General features: G+C 33.9%; 1 pseudogene; it reads right to left on the bottom strand.

The window, feature by feature from the left end:
* LOC101697281 (protein Mdm4 pseudogene) overlaps window positions 1–13,453 on the bottom strand; it is a 48,742-nt pseudogene extending 35,289 nt beyond the window's left edge.
* Window positions 13,454–14,925: the final 1,472 nt, after the last annotated feature.

Here is a 14,925-nt window from a genome sequence, read left to right on the forward strand (position 1 = left end):
TGTTTTCCTGCCCAGGTTCCTACATTGCTCACACTCCTTAGTTGAGACTTCCATTAAGTTTTCAGACACCTTCCTCAGTCTGAACCCTCTTTCTTTGGTGGGGAGAGGATGAGAGGGGAAACTTGAAGAAACATTTTTTCTACTCTGACTCAGGATCCAATACTTTTCCACATCTCTCCCACCCCATTTTTCTCCGCCACCCTTTCAGTCAATATTACTCTAGGAATCTTTTGTTCAGAAGTTCACTGGCAGTGAGGTATTTCTCAGCTCTGTGTTGATCCAATTCCTCCAGACTACTCTACTGTTCCATGATGGAAAATGTAACATAGGGACCTCATGCTTTCTCAGGTGTAAACTCTTGCTTATAGCAATACTGTGAGTGATTGAAGGATTTAGTTTTACTTTCATTTGGCTTGTTGTAATATTTGATTACTCCAAGAGTTCGGAGCTTGGTACTCTCTCTCTAGTTTAGCTCTTGACAGATTATCTCACTGATCAGGGTAATCAATAAAGTACAATATCATTGTGAAGACCAAAAGCTGGATTATACTGCAGGGCACTTTTGGGAGATGCTAGCAGGGTCAGAAAGGGATTCTAATGGGGTGCTTTTGGAGTAGTTGCATCTGAGGGTCTCATTAAACACTTCACAAAATGAGTCTTAGGAAGTGCTGGTAGAGCCAGTGAGGTAATTTGTTTGTCCTATTCTGATTGGTCTGGGAAAAGGATAACCAAAGGAGTGCAGCATTTTTGCAAGATGCTACCAGATTGTTTATATGAACTTTTGGGTTCCAAGTAAGATTTGTGGACCTTATTATTTGTCTTTCACAATCTGCTAAACTGCCTTGGTGGGCCAGATTACAAATAAAATAGAAGGGCTGGAAGAAGTTGCTCTCTGTAGTCACTGCTTATAACCTCCCAATAGTAAGACCACAGAACAGGAGGAGACTCCTGAAAGTTGAGTAATTCTACTAGTTCTTTCATACTGGTAAAAGTACAGTACAAGAAGTTGAAACATCAGAAGAAGAATAAAAAGAAGGAGAAAGGGAGGGGGAAGGAGAATGGGTAAGGAAAGAGGAAAGAAAAGGGAAGGAGGAGGAAGACAAGGAAGGGGAGAAAGAGGAAGAGGAGGAAGGAGAAGAGGAGGACAGCAAAGAGGGGGAGGAGGAGGGCAATGACAATGGTGACTACGACGCCTGAGATAGAAGGGTTGCTTAGTCCAGTGGCTCTGAAGAGATAGAGAGTTATGTTGATCTCTGAAGATAATCTTGCTAAGACTGATATGGGAGAAAGGTAAAGTGAGAGGCAGGGAACTATTACAAACACAGTCCTCATGGTGCTCTGATGGGAGCTCTGCCAAGATAACAGAGCAGAAACAGAAAGAAGAATAGCAGCAGCTGCAACACTTTGCTTAGAACCCTGCCTGCCTAAGAGCTCCTCAAACTTGGTGGGCTGCCCTACCCCACTTTTCATGTTCTTCCCACCATTGCCAGACACATTAGCCAAATTCTTCCACTTCTTCCTGTGAGCCTGTGGGTGAGTCTGAGGGCTCCTCCAGTCACTATCTAGCAGACCTTTCAACTTTCTGAAGTGAGTCAGACCCAGAGTTAAGCCTAGATCCCTGTGTACCTAGGAAGGACCAGAGGGCCTGTGCCAAGGTTAGAATTCAATAGAAAGATTTTTAAAAAATTGAACATTTTCACCTTTTTGTGTATAATGATACCCAGATGACTATAATCCTTATAAACTCTTTGCACTGCAATGAGGGAAAACCAGTTAATGACATTTGTCTAAAGGGCTAAAATACCATCTTTGGACATTTGGCCAAGTAGGACTCTGGGTGAATCTCTCTTGTTCCTACAAATCTCTATTGCTCTAGAACCCAGTGCTGAATATCTCATTGGTATTGATACATTGTCATGTATCTCTGCTAGTCTGTACCATTTTTCAAACGTTTTTTACTTGTAAATATAAAAATGGACACCATTTATTTAAGATCATCAATGATATGAACCTAAAAGATAAATAATATTAATTAAATCCTAAGTTTGAAGACAGATGACATTAGGATAACTATTGCTTCATCGTACTTATCTATGATATAAGTACATAGGCTTTAATTCTTCATTGACTCAATATATAAATATTGCACAACTATATTTCCAGTTGTACTGAAAATTCAGTGTCTTTTGTCATGTACATTAGTTTTAAAATTTTTTGCTGGTGATAGAATTTGTATTACTTGCTTTTTACAGACAAGGAAAACAAGATTCAGAGATTAAAAGCTTTTCACATAGGCACTTAGCTGCAGAACTATATCTAGGAATAGACATATTTTTTGTAAGTCCAAGTTATCAATCAGCACACGTTTTTGCATCCACCCTGTGACTCAGGGTTGTAACCAATCTGTGAGTCATTGGCCATTGTGGTTAATGCATTCATGTAAACATAATCCTATGTATATAATGAAAATGATATAAATGTTTCATATATATATGTACACACAGTATTTTGATTAACCTAGTATAAATGAATTAAGCATTTCAATTCCACTTTACACAACATGCTAGACTCTTCCTTTTTGTCTGGCACCATCTTTCATGACTCCTTCATACTCAACTTAGGTTTCAGAGTACAGTTATCTGCTCACCTCTGCACGTGATGTTCTCAGGTTTTGTTGCTGCTGCAGTACTCTGGAGGGCAGTGACTGTCTGAAGAAACTCTGACAGTTACTTTTAAACAAAGATCTGTAACAACATGATGTCCTATATGAGGAGCCACTTCATTACTCAGAGAAGATTGCCAGGCTCTTTCTGCTGTCATAGTCACTGTCAACATACTATTTCAAAGCTCTGTGTGAGGGTTTTAAAGGTTTGTGTACATAAACTTCAAGGTGAGCGATAACACTTGTTTTCTCTATGAGGAAGACAAGATTTGTGATGAGACCAAGGTCTTTTCCAGCCAATCTTGCAGTGTGGTAGATTTCCCATTCTAACTTTACTTTAAAAATTAATTCTTTTTAGCTATAAATGTCTCTAATTTCTCATTCTTTATGGCTGAGCACTACTCCATTTTATAGAAAATGAGAAAAATGGAAACAAAGTCTTTGTAAATAGGGAAGGATGGAGGGGTTGAAGGGAGGGCAGGGGAATGGGGAAAAATAAGAACCTAGAGAGATTATGTAAAGGTGCAAATTTCCAACGATGAATGTAAGTGTATTGTATACCGGAAATGTACCAATAAAATTCATAATATAATAAAAAATATTAATACTGTTGAACTCTGCAATCCTATCATTCTGGGAAGCTAAAGTAAGAGAATCACTAGTTTGAGCCCAGTCTGAGCCACTTAGCAATTTGGGGAGACCCTATCTCAAAAAAAGGAAAAAAACAGATGAGGATGTACCAGGGAAAAGAGGCTCGATTCAATCTCCAGTACAACACACACAGACACATGCAGACAGACACACAGACACAGACACACCACCCACACCCAGCTACACATACACAATAATTCTGTGTAGGCTATGTTAGCAGTAGGGCAAAGTGAAAGCAGTATAAAACCCTAAAATACACTGGATAAATTAGCAGCCGAATAATTTTCAATGTTTTACTTGTAGTAAACTTTAAAATAAAGAGTTCTTGATATTAACACTAGTCTCTTCCTCAGAATTAAATTTGAAAGTGATAATGAATGTTTTCAGGACAGAAAACTGAACTGCTTCAGAGAAACGCCTAGTAGATGTTGTTTCAACCAAGAGTTTTTCACACCATTGTGTTACTCATTTAAAATCTAAATGAATTCACTCAAGTTAAACTATTATCAGCTACCCATGTAAAAGGAACAGTTCCAAGAGAAATAATAAACTCCATATTGTAAAATAAATGCACAAAAGTCTTTCCTAACTCAAACATGTATAAACACAAATGCTAAACTGTAGTGTCAGAAATATTTTGCTTAATAAGAGAAATGGGTAGTTTCTAAAAACACTTGAAGGAATAATCAAAATATCATGAAAAAAATTTACCAAGTGAACAGTAAACCATATCTATTTTTACATTATTAGCAAAATATGAGAACACAAAGTTACATAAAGGGTAAAGTGAATAAAGCAAATGGTTAAAAAATGAAGATTATACATTTGAAAAATAAAATACATAAGAAGCACTGAACATTCAATATATTTTCAAGAAAAGTAGATAGGCCTAATCAACCAAAAACAACAAACAAAAACCCACAAACATCTGAAATGTTCTTAAAAATATTGAGAATTTTCTAATTGCCATTCCAATATTTAACCACACTGAGATTATGAAATATTATATATGAAATATATGCTGTAGTTAAAAACAATTGCTGATGTAAAATGGTGTAATGAAACTCATCTTAAAGAACAAGATCAAATTTAAAATATTTTGCATAAAAATGAGCTTAGAGAATTTGCTATTAGACTTATTCAGAGAAATATTCATAAGGATATATTTCAGGAAGAATAAAACCAATCTTGGTAAAAAGTGTGAGATGCAAGAAATATGGTAATCAAAAAACAAAAGTAATTTTATGGTAAACATAAACAGACACTAAATAAGTGAAATAATAAAAACAATGTACAAGTCTTGGATCAGCATAGAGAAAACAAGTATCAGAAAATATCGTCAGAGGTGCAATCAGAATAATTTTATTTAATTCACTTTAAAGTAGTAATAGAGAAAATAATTTCATGAGTACAGAATAAAATAAGTTGAGAAAATAATAAATCTATATACCAAATAAAATCAAAAGGTCTTGTCTTAAAGGTAGACAAAAAGTAAAGAAAAACTTATATGAGTTAAACTAATAAAGTCATGGGATTTATTTGAAAATTAAAAGTATTTCAAAATAAATCTCACTTCAGAAAGGCAATAGAAGAAATTGAAAGTTTCTTTTTTGTTGTTTGGTGGCTTTGCTTTGGGAGGGTGTTTTGTTTTGTTTTTGGTGTTGTTGTTGTTCACAAGATTGAGGCCAGGGCCTTGCATATGCTAGGCAAGCACTCTGCCACTGAACTGTGCCCCGGCCCTGAAAGTTTGTATAGGTGACAAATCAGAAAATAGTACATATTTAATTGGAAAGAAAGAAACTGAAATATTTTTAGCATTTGGAAGACACAAAACTAGTGATTACTTAAATTTATCATTTAAGATTTATTAAAAAGCCCAAAGTAAAACTAAAAGCAGTAAAAGATAACAAATGAAATAATCATCACGAGAACAGAAGAGAAATTAATTTAAATACAGAAATAAAAAGACAACCTGACAAAATAATTTTATTTGAAGTAAACTGTTGAAATTGGTAAATATTTGGAAAAATCAATCAAAAGTGGGGAAAGAATCAATAAACAATATCAGCTGCCAAAAGGAAAGTTGGTAGAACACTCAACTTCTGAAAACATACTAAAAAGAAAGTTAGAACACTTTTAGTAGCCTATAATTATGAAAAATAGCTAATAAATAATAAAAAATTTTTGTAGATTTAAAAGAAAAATTTGAAGATTTTGTAAATTTTCAAGTAACAAACTAATTTTCACAAAATTTCTCCAGAATGATTCATACGCAAATAACATTTCCTTTAATAATTGTAAGACAGCATGAACCTAATTCCAAAATAACAGGGGGAAAAGAAAAATTGTTAGCTACTCTCTCTTACAAAGATGAATGAAAATCATTAAAAAAAAATGTTAGAAAACTGAATCTATTGGTATGTATTCAAAAATAACACATCGTGACCAAGAATGGGTATCCTGGGCAGTGCAAGCAGAGTGTCCAAGAAAGTTGTACTCTGGAAGAGTCTTGGGTCATGGAACCCTTTACTCTTGCTGACAGAGTGGAGCTGCACTTGTTGAGAGCTAATCTGAGGATGAGAAGAGCTGACATTGTTTGGGGTTCCAGAGCATAAGCGTATCTCACTTGGGGCAGGACTGGACAGTGTAGGAATGGCTTAATATCCACTTCTATGAGTTACAGAGCCACATGTAAGTCCTCCTATGGTTCAATTTCTGGCCAGGTCTTCTCTCTCTTTTTTTTTTTTTTTTGATTTTCAGAAAGGTAATTTTAAAAGAATATTTAAAATTTTTTTTAAATATCAGCTGTAGGACCAGGGATTTAGCTCAGTGGTTCTGCTGCCTGCCTTGCAAGCACGAGGTCCTGAGTTCGATCCCCTGGTACTAAAAAAAAAAAAAAAAAAATGAATATCAGCTGTGAAAAGGAAAGTCTGTAGAACACTCAATGTAAATGAATCACCCTTCTTATATAAACATATTTTAATGCATATTAATTTCTTACTATGTATACATTATGAAACAGTTTATTATTAATTGAATAAGCTACCTTTTCTTGACAACATGAATTATATTAGGTATATAAAACATATGATTCTAATACAAAAGACATTTTATCAAAAGGCATTATTGGAAAATTACATATTTTTGGAAATGAGTCCACAGTATAAAATTTAGCTCTCTTTTAAGGTCATTGTGTAAATGCACAGAGAACAGAAAGATCTCCAGAACATAGAGGAGTTCTTAATCTGAGTTGTTATAGAAAATTAGAGAGCAAACTTTAATTTGATTTGTTACTAAGAGCATTCAAATAAATCCCAACTGTATCTGAAGAGCCTATGTTAGCTGATTTGTAATATGATGACTGCATCGCCTCATGGGTATGCTGTAAAAATGTGCTAGTAATAAATCACCATTCCCATAACCTGTATAAATAAGGAATTTTTTGGACTTCCTAATGTTTAATTTCTCACATTCCAAGCAAACTGTGTATTTATTCATTCTGAGCAAACATTTCACTTACTTAGATGGTTACTTCCTAAATATTTACCCATAAAACTATTTATTAAAACCATAAATTAGTATTCATGATGAAGCATGTTGAAATTTTATTTATAGAAAAACTTTTCTTATTTTGCCTATATGCACCTATGTATTTATTGACATGTCATCTCAAAATAGTTCTTTATACACTCATGGAATTCATGGTTAACTATGCTTAATATAATGTGCAATGTAATATTGCACATTGTACAATATAATATATTGTTACATTATATTATATTAATATACTATATATAATACATCCTCATATATTATAATTAATATTATACTGATATATAGAATTAATATTGTATATTATTTATTATTATTAATATATTAATAACATGTATTAATACACAATATTATATTGTACATTGTATATCATGTACAATGTTTGGATATTAGAAAACTCATTAAGTAGACTCTTCTTTTTTGGATGAATATATATATTTATACACCAATTAATGAACTGCTTTATCACAGAAGAAAATCTATAAAAAAGTTTGCAGACATGTTTTCCACATTATGTCTAAGAGATAAGAGGATTTTTAAAAATTTCACTGAATCTTTCCTTGCAAGCATGACCTTTAACAAAGTACTTAAAATACTTTCAAGGAAATATTTATGTGGTCATTAGTTTTTCACTACATTTACTATCATTTTAATTTCAGTATATCAAAAATCTTTTACCTTGATCACATAATCATACCATTATTTTAGCTATAGTAAGTTAAAATTTTAATTTAAATTGTACTCAGAATTAAAATAAGAAATAAGATGCTTTCCAAGCAGAAGATTTTAAGAAAGAGTTAGACAGATACAAATAAAAAGCAAAATTGCTAAAGGCACTGTGCTTCGAACAGACAGTGCAATGATTTCAATGGTGCCTATCCATGAATTTTAAAGGAAGTGAACAAGAAAACCAGTGAACCTTTAACTGACATTTTTAAAAGTTCACTAGACTTGGGAGAGATTCTAGAGGATTTGAAAGCAGCAAACATGACTATGTTATTTCAAAAGGGTCAAGATAGAAGCAAAAAAAAAAATATTATGAGAGCAGCAAGTTGAGAAAAGCCTTACTAAAACTGCAAGCTGAGGGAATATTAGAAAATAGAATTTCTTTAAGTTAAAATAATCAGAACAAACATTCATTGGATAAATTCATTAAGGAATCAAAAAAGTATAAATAAAACATATATGTTTAAATTTAATGGCAAAGTTTATACTCAAATAAACCTTGAATAGTCACAAATGCAATAAATGGAATATAAAATGTGTCTGAAGAGTTTTTGAAGAGTAAAGAAAAGAAGAAAAAGAATAGCCCTTAAGTTTATGTGTCTCTGAGTCTCTTTCCTTTTTAAGCTTCTCTTTTTCTCTCCTCTCCCTTTCTCTCTCCCATTTTTGCTGTTTCTTTGATGAACCAAGCTCTTACTCTCTTATAAAAGTTTTGTCAGTGTCACTAGTCCAGCTCTACCTTTGACTCAACTTGATTTTACATCAGCTATCACTGTATATCTTACTTGTGAAACTTAATTCAAATTTTAGAGAAAATCAGTTGGCTTAGGGTAGGTAAAGTACTCATCCCTGTAAGGTACATTGAAAAAAATCTGGTTATTTTTTTCTCCTAGATTCAGCTTCATCAGAGCTGGCAACAGTACATTTCCAACAAAATAACCTTGCTTGAAGACTTTGGAAAATTTGTTAAACACAAGATCATGATTATGATAAAGTATAAGTTACAGTGAACCCTCTAGTTATGACCAGCCTGACATAGAAACAACCTGGGTCATGATCAGAATTTTAGTTTTAACTTACAAACTAAGTCTTGAGTTACATCTCGAATGCCAACCGCTTATGCTTCCAGATGGTCTCAGATACAGATTTAACCTTTAAAGAGTTCTGGAAGGAACATTACAACATCCTTTCCTGGGTGGGGTTAACTGAGAAATCCTGGGTCATTGTCTCTCTAAGGACATTGAGATCTTCCTGGAAGAAGGTGTGTCTTAAAATTATACAGGAAAAAGACTTTGAAGGCAACTGACCAACTTGAGTTACAACCAGCCCTCAGGAATAAATGGAGTTCATAAATCAAGGACACACTGTATACACATTGCATATCTCTAAAGTCCAATACATAGAAAACAATGGCCTCAGTTATTAACTAATTCTTATTGCTGCTTTTTTGGATGTGATAGTTAATTAGTCAAAAATGACCTGGATCTGGGAAAGTGGCAACAGGGCTCCACTAGAGGATTCTAAGAAAGCCTGAGGTCCAAATATCCTGAATTTGGTGACGATAGCTCTTCATGCCCTCTTGCAAATGCCCCTTCCTTACAGACTGACACCTTTCAGTCCCACAGTCACGTCCTGGGACACAAGCTTCAAGTTAGGCTGTGTGGACTCTGCCAACCCAATTAGGCCTCATCTATTTTCGCATTGTAGTTTGGACCCCATCCCCACCCCCACCCAAGGTCTTTGGTCATCCTGCTGGTTCTTACTAGACCCATACAAATTCAAAAGCTCTTCCTCCCTATGTGAGGGTGGAGACTCAGTTTATTGGCAAGAGCCCTGTCAGGTTTAGATTCCTGACTCCACTTCAAATTCTAAGACCTCAAAAGAAATCCTATCCTAGACCTCCGGAGCAAGCCATCATATAGGCCCTGCATCTTAGAGACTTATCCAAGTGTACTGTTTCCTCCTAAGGCTGCCTGGATAGTTGTTTAATAAAATTGCTGTAACTTGATGATGTGAATATATTGTATTTTACTCAGTGAGCAAGAATTTGAGCTCATTACTTTTCAAATGGATATAGGATTTCAGGTTTTTATTTTTAAAAGCTTTACATTTAATTCACAAATTTCTCAAATTCCACATTTAATGTATGATTCAATATTTTATTGTATATTCAGAGATGTAAAACCATGAATACAATTTTATTTTAAAGACATTTTCCCCAATAACCCTTAATGATTATTGCCAATTATTTCACTCTAATATGCTGTAAGCAACCACTAAAATATTTTCTATCTCAATAGGTTTGCTTCAATAGATGGGCATCTTGTGTAAGTGGAGCCATAAAATGGGTAGGCATTTATTTCTGGCTTTTTTCACTGTGCATAAAGTTTCACAGGTCATCTATATGTTGGCAGAGAATAGAACTTCCTTGGTACAGCCAAATAGTACCTAATTGTATAACTATGTCACATTTTATTTATTAGGTGATGGACATGGGAGTTGTTGCTAGTCTTTTAAATTATGAATGATGCTCTATTATTTATGTACAAGACTATCTTGACCTAATGTATCTTTCCTCTTGGACTTATATCCACAAGGGAAGGTTGAGTCATGTGGTAAATATTATTTGCTAACATTTGGAGGATATTTAAAGTTGTTTTCCAAAAAACATGCACATAGATTTCCATTTCTCTGTATTCTCAAAAAACTTATTATTTGCTTTCTGATTATAACAATCAAAATGGTTTGAAGTGGCACTACCACATGTATGATATACATCTCCTTCATGATTAATGATATTGGGCATCTTTTCATGTACTTCTCTCCATTTTTAGAGGTTTTTTGTGTTTTTTTTGATACCGAGGATAGAACTCAGAACCTTGTGGTTTTGAGGCAGGGGCGGTGCCACTGAGCTAAATCTCTGGCCCTAGAGGGTTTTTTTGTTTTTTGTTTTTTGTTTTGAAAAATGCCTATTCAAAGATTTAGGCTCTTTTTCAATTGGGTTGCTTAACTCTTTATTGTTTAGTAGTATAAATTCTTTCTTTTTCCTATATACCAGTTCTTACCAATTTTAGTTTACAATAATTCTCCCATCCTGTCTTTTCATCTCAACAATATTGTCGTCTGTATCACAGAAGAAAGTATTCCAATTAATCTACTTTTTTGGGTCACTTGTGTTCTGGTATCACTTCAAGCAACTGTTGCTTTACCTAAGGTAACATGACCTGTTCTGTTCTCTTCTCAGAATTTTATAATTTATCTGTGATTTTTAGGTCTATGACCAATTTTAATTAAATGGGTCTAAGACCTATTTAATTTTCTGATATACACAAATTAATTTCTTGTGCATGTCATAAAGAGGTACAGGATCAATCTTAGCATGTTACCTACAGTTGCTCCAGTACCATTTGTTAAAAAAACTATTCTTTCCTCCAAAAAATTGCCTTTGTGTCCTTGCTGAAAGTAAGTTAACCTTATGTTTATGGATTTATTTCTGATCTCTATTCTAGTCCTTTAATATACATTTCTATTTTTATGGAAATGCCACACTGTCTTGATTCTTGCAACTCTCTGGTAATTTTTGTAATCACAAACTCTATTCCAATTTTATTCTTTCTGAAGACTGTTTTGGCTACTAGGTGCCTTAAATTTCTCATATGAATTTCAGAATCACAGTAACAATTTCTCTTCAAAAAGCATCTTACATTTTAATAAAGATTGTGTTAAATGCATAAGTTAGTTGGAGAAATGTTTCCATTGTAACATTATGTCTTCCAACCAATCAATATTGGATGTTTTCTATTCTTTTAGAACTTTGAATTTTTTTCAAAGTGTTACATAGTCTTCAGTATGTAAATCTTATACTTCTGTTTGTAAATTTATACATAAGTATTTATTCTTTTTTGATACTGCTCTAAATGTAATTCTAATAATTTAAGTGAGTCTTTTATAGTTTTTATGATTAAAACCTTATATCTTCTGCAAAAAATAGTTTTATTTCTTCCTTTCCAATTTTTGCTGTTTGCTTCTTTTACTTGACTACATTCCTTGTGAAAATCACCCAGAATAATAGTTAATGTAAGTGATGACAAGGGAGCTTGAAAACTGAAAAAGAAAATATTTGGTGTGTGGCTGCCCTGAGAAAGACATTAAAGGATAGAATACATCATTGACTGCCTATCACTGTGTCAGCTTCTAGCACCACTGAAATCACTCATGTTTTTGCTGGAATTTCCCTGTTATTCTTGTGAAGTCAAAATTCAAATAGGAACTAGGTAATTCATAAAGCTGATATTACATATATTTTCATTTCTAAGCATCAGGGAGAAGTTTTTCTCTTCTTACTATGAAGACAAAATCCTGATCTATCCAGAAGAACAGCAGAGTGTTCTCAAATAATAAATGTTTTCAGATCTTAATTTGGTGAAAAAAAATAATGAATACAATGACAAATATCTTCTTCAGAGCATGAATGAAGGGGGACACAGTTCCATGTAAGACTTTGGAGCCTCAAATCGTGATTCAGCTTTTTGACTCTTCAGATGAAGCTTTGGATGAAGAAGTCCACTTTGTTTAACCCTTGGGAGGTGGCAGGTAATGTGAGAGAGACAAACGAATTCTTGTTACATTATTAAGGGGTAACAACTGAACCACAACATCTAGAAGATTAAGCTATCACAATATCTCAGATAACCAAAGCAGTAAATCTAGATTAGGAAGAGAAAAGATCCCAGACCATTTAGCATCAGTGATTCTTAGAATCACGGAAAGACATAGTGTTTGGCAAAGCAGAATAAGAAGAAACAATTAGAAAAGCAGAAGAAAAGTAGTATTGGACAAGATACAAAAATAAATTTGGAGAGGAGAGACTAGACAACAAGGTAAAAGCTACTAAAGCAGAGTAACACATCAATCAGTAATTGAAATTAGTGTTAGGAAGTCCTTGATCACTGTTTAAATAGGAGATAATTAGAAGATTAAAAGGATATTGGAAATGATTAATCAAGGACAGCAAATGTTATAATGATTTTGTTGTACTTGAAAAGAAAGGAGAGAGGAATGCTGAATGAAAAGAGTGATTTGTTGTATTTTCACTCCTTGGACTGTTTGGGAGTAATATTAATAGGATGATGGGCTACTAGGACAGGGATCACAAGTCTTGGGATTGAAGTCAGGTGTGGCAGGAAACCTTTGGAAGGAGAATCTAAAATTAACATTTTTTTCATGAGAAATTTTAAGTTCAGACTATCTCATTATCTGGTTTAAGTTTATTCTCTTAACTTGAATTATTTCCACTGAGGAGGAGAAGGTGGAAGGGAAGTAGAGGAGGAGAAGAACAGTATATGAAGAAAAGAAGATAAATTTTAAAAACTTTAATCACTGCAGAGGAGCACAGACAGAAGGCGTAATGCATTCTGTACCACTACCTAACTTTTTTTCCGGAAAAGTCAAGTACTTTTCTTCATACAACCTAAATATTTTGTAATAATACCTTTAAATAAAGAATCCACTGATAGCTTTGCAGGCAGAATTTTCTATATAAAGCATAGGTAATTAGGGCCTCAGGTTACATGTGAACGTCTAATGGACCAATTAGTCCTTCAGGGAAGCTAGAATTATTGTTCCATTGTTTCCTTTGCAGTGTTTCCAATTTTAATGTAGTCTCCCTATTTAGAAAAGATACTTTGTACTTTGACTGATTCCACTTGAAAATTAAGGCACTTTCTAATCTAGTTCATAGGTATATACATCCTCAGAAGGTACAAGATGCAAAACGAGGACAGTATAAAAACTTCTGACAAAGTCGCTCTCACTGACCGCAATTTGGACAGGGTTGTTTAAGCCCTCTTCTTGACTAGAGGCCATCCTGCTACAACTGTAGAATCCACTTTTAGCAGGAATCCCTGACACTTGATAACTGTTCACTCGCTATATCTAACTCAATTTCTTATCCCCCCACCATGCTCCCAGGTGATATCAGATAGCACAGGCTTGCCTTAAGCAAGAATTCTGGTCTTTTAGAAAAAATCCATTCTACATTTGATTTTCCCTTTCAGTAACTTTCTATCTCTGACCCCCTTGATCTGGTTACTTGGCTAAACATCCCTCCTTTGTCTTACTGTATTTGAAACTAAACCCAGTTCTATAATCAGGTTTCTTTTCCCTTATAGGAATATGTTCAAGTAGGGAGTCCTAGAGGGCTGTGTTTGCTTGCTTTTCTTCCGCTCAGCCACATAAAAATGGCCTTGAGCTTTCCCAAGAGACAGCTCACATGCCCTGTACCAAGCCTATCACTGTAAGTGGAAATATCATTCCTGCTTCAGACTCAAAGCCTTTGTTTGCTTAGATTTGTGTACCAGTGACGCTCAGGCAAGCCCCAGCTCTCAGTTTCACATGCAACAAGGAAGGGGTTGAGTCCTTCTACTGCAGCGCAAGAGGGTTGTTCATAGACTAGTTGTACTGTGTAACCTGGAGATGCAGTGCAGGAATGGGAATCCAGGAGCTCTGGAGGATAAACACAAACTGCTAGAGCTGACCTTCCTTTTTCTCTTGTCTGTGAACAAAGCAAAATTCCAACTGGTGCTTGATTATTTTGTCTTCCTTGGCAGGATATATGTGTCTGGACTTGTATTTCTTGTGGTTGGTATAATGTTCTTTGCTATTCTCCATGAAGTTCAAATTGGAGTCCTACTCTAGCAATGGTAATCAAAGGAATGTACTGACTGAAGAAAATCCATTTTAAGTACCATCCCAGTCCTTTTGAAAAATCACTTCTTTTATTTCTTACTATCTGAAATTGAGGCTTATTTATATATGTTAAAATGTTCATTTTGCTTATATCGACAACAAAATAGTTTTGATATAATTTGAAAATTTGCGTCTTGAATTTAATAATTGTATTACTCAATAACTATTTGAGCATATTACACATTTACATTGACATATATCCTCCTCCTTGCACTTTTTATGTGCAGCTTTCATTTTCATTTGTAAATATGTGATTCATTTAACATTAAGATTTGGCCTTCAGATTTTATAAGATTAGAAATTTTTAAAAATATTCTTATTTTGATAAAATTATTGTCACCTGGGGGTATCCTTTAGTATAAGATTGAAGGACAACTGTTTTATATTGTGTGTATTTTCCATTAACAAAGGAAGTAGTATCAAGTAGTTTTAGAATACTTCTTAAATTGTTATATTAATGATAGTGGTCTTAGTTTCTTCACTACCTTTTATGGATTATAATCACTCTTCTTTAAATTACATGGTTTGAAATGCCTTAAGTATTCATATTTATTTCAAATACATTTCAGAGAAATGCATGGATGTGTTTA

Source organism: Heterocephalus glaber, unplaced genomic scaffold, assembly GCF_053883595.1.
Source record: "Heterocephalus glaber isolate CG9 unplaced genomic scaffold, H.glaber_assembly_v1.0 deba00001586, whole genome shotgun sequence".
Classification (NCBI taxonomy): domain Eukaryota; kingdom Metazoa; phylum Chordata; class Mammalia; order Rodentia; family Bathyergidae; genus Heterocephalus; species Heterocephalus glaber.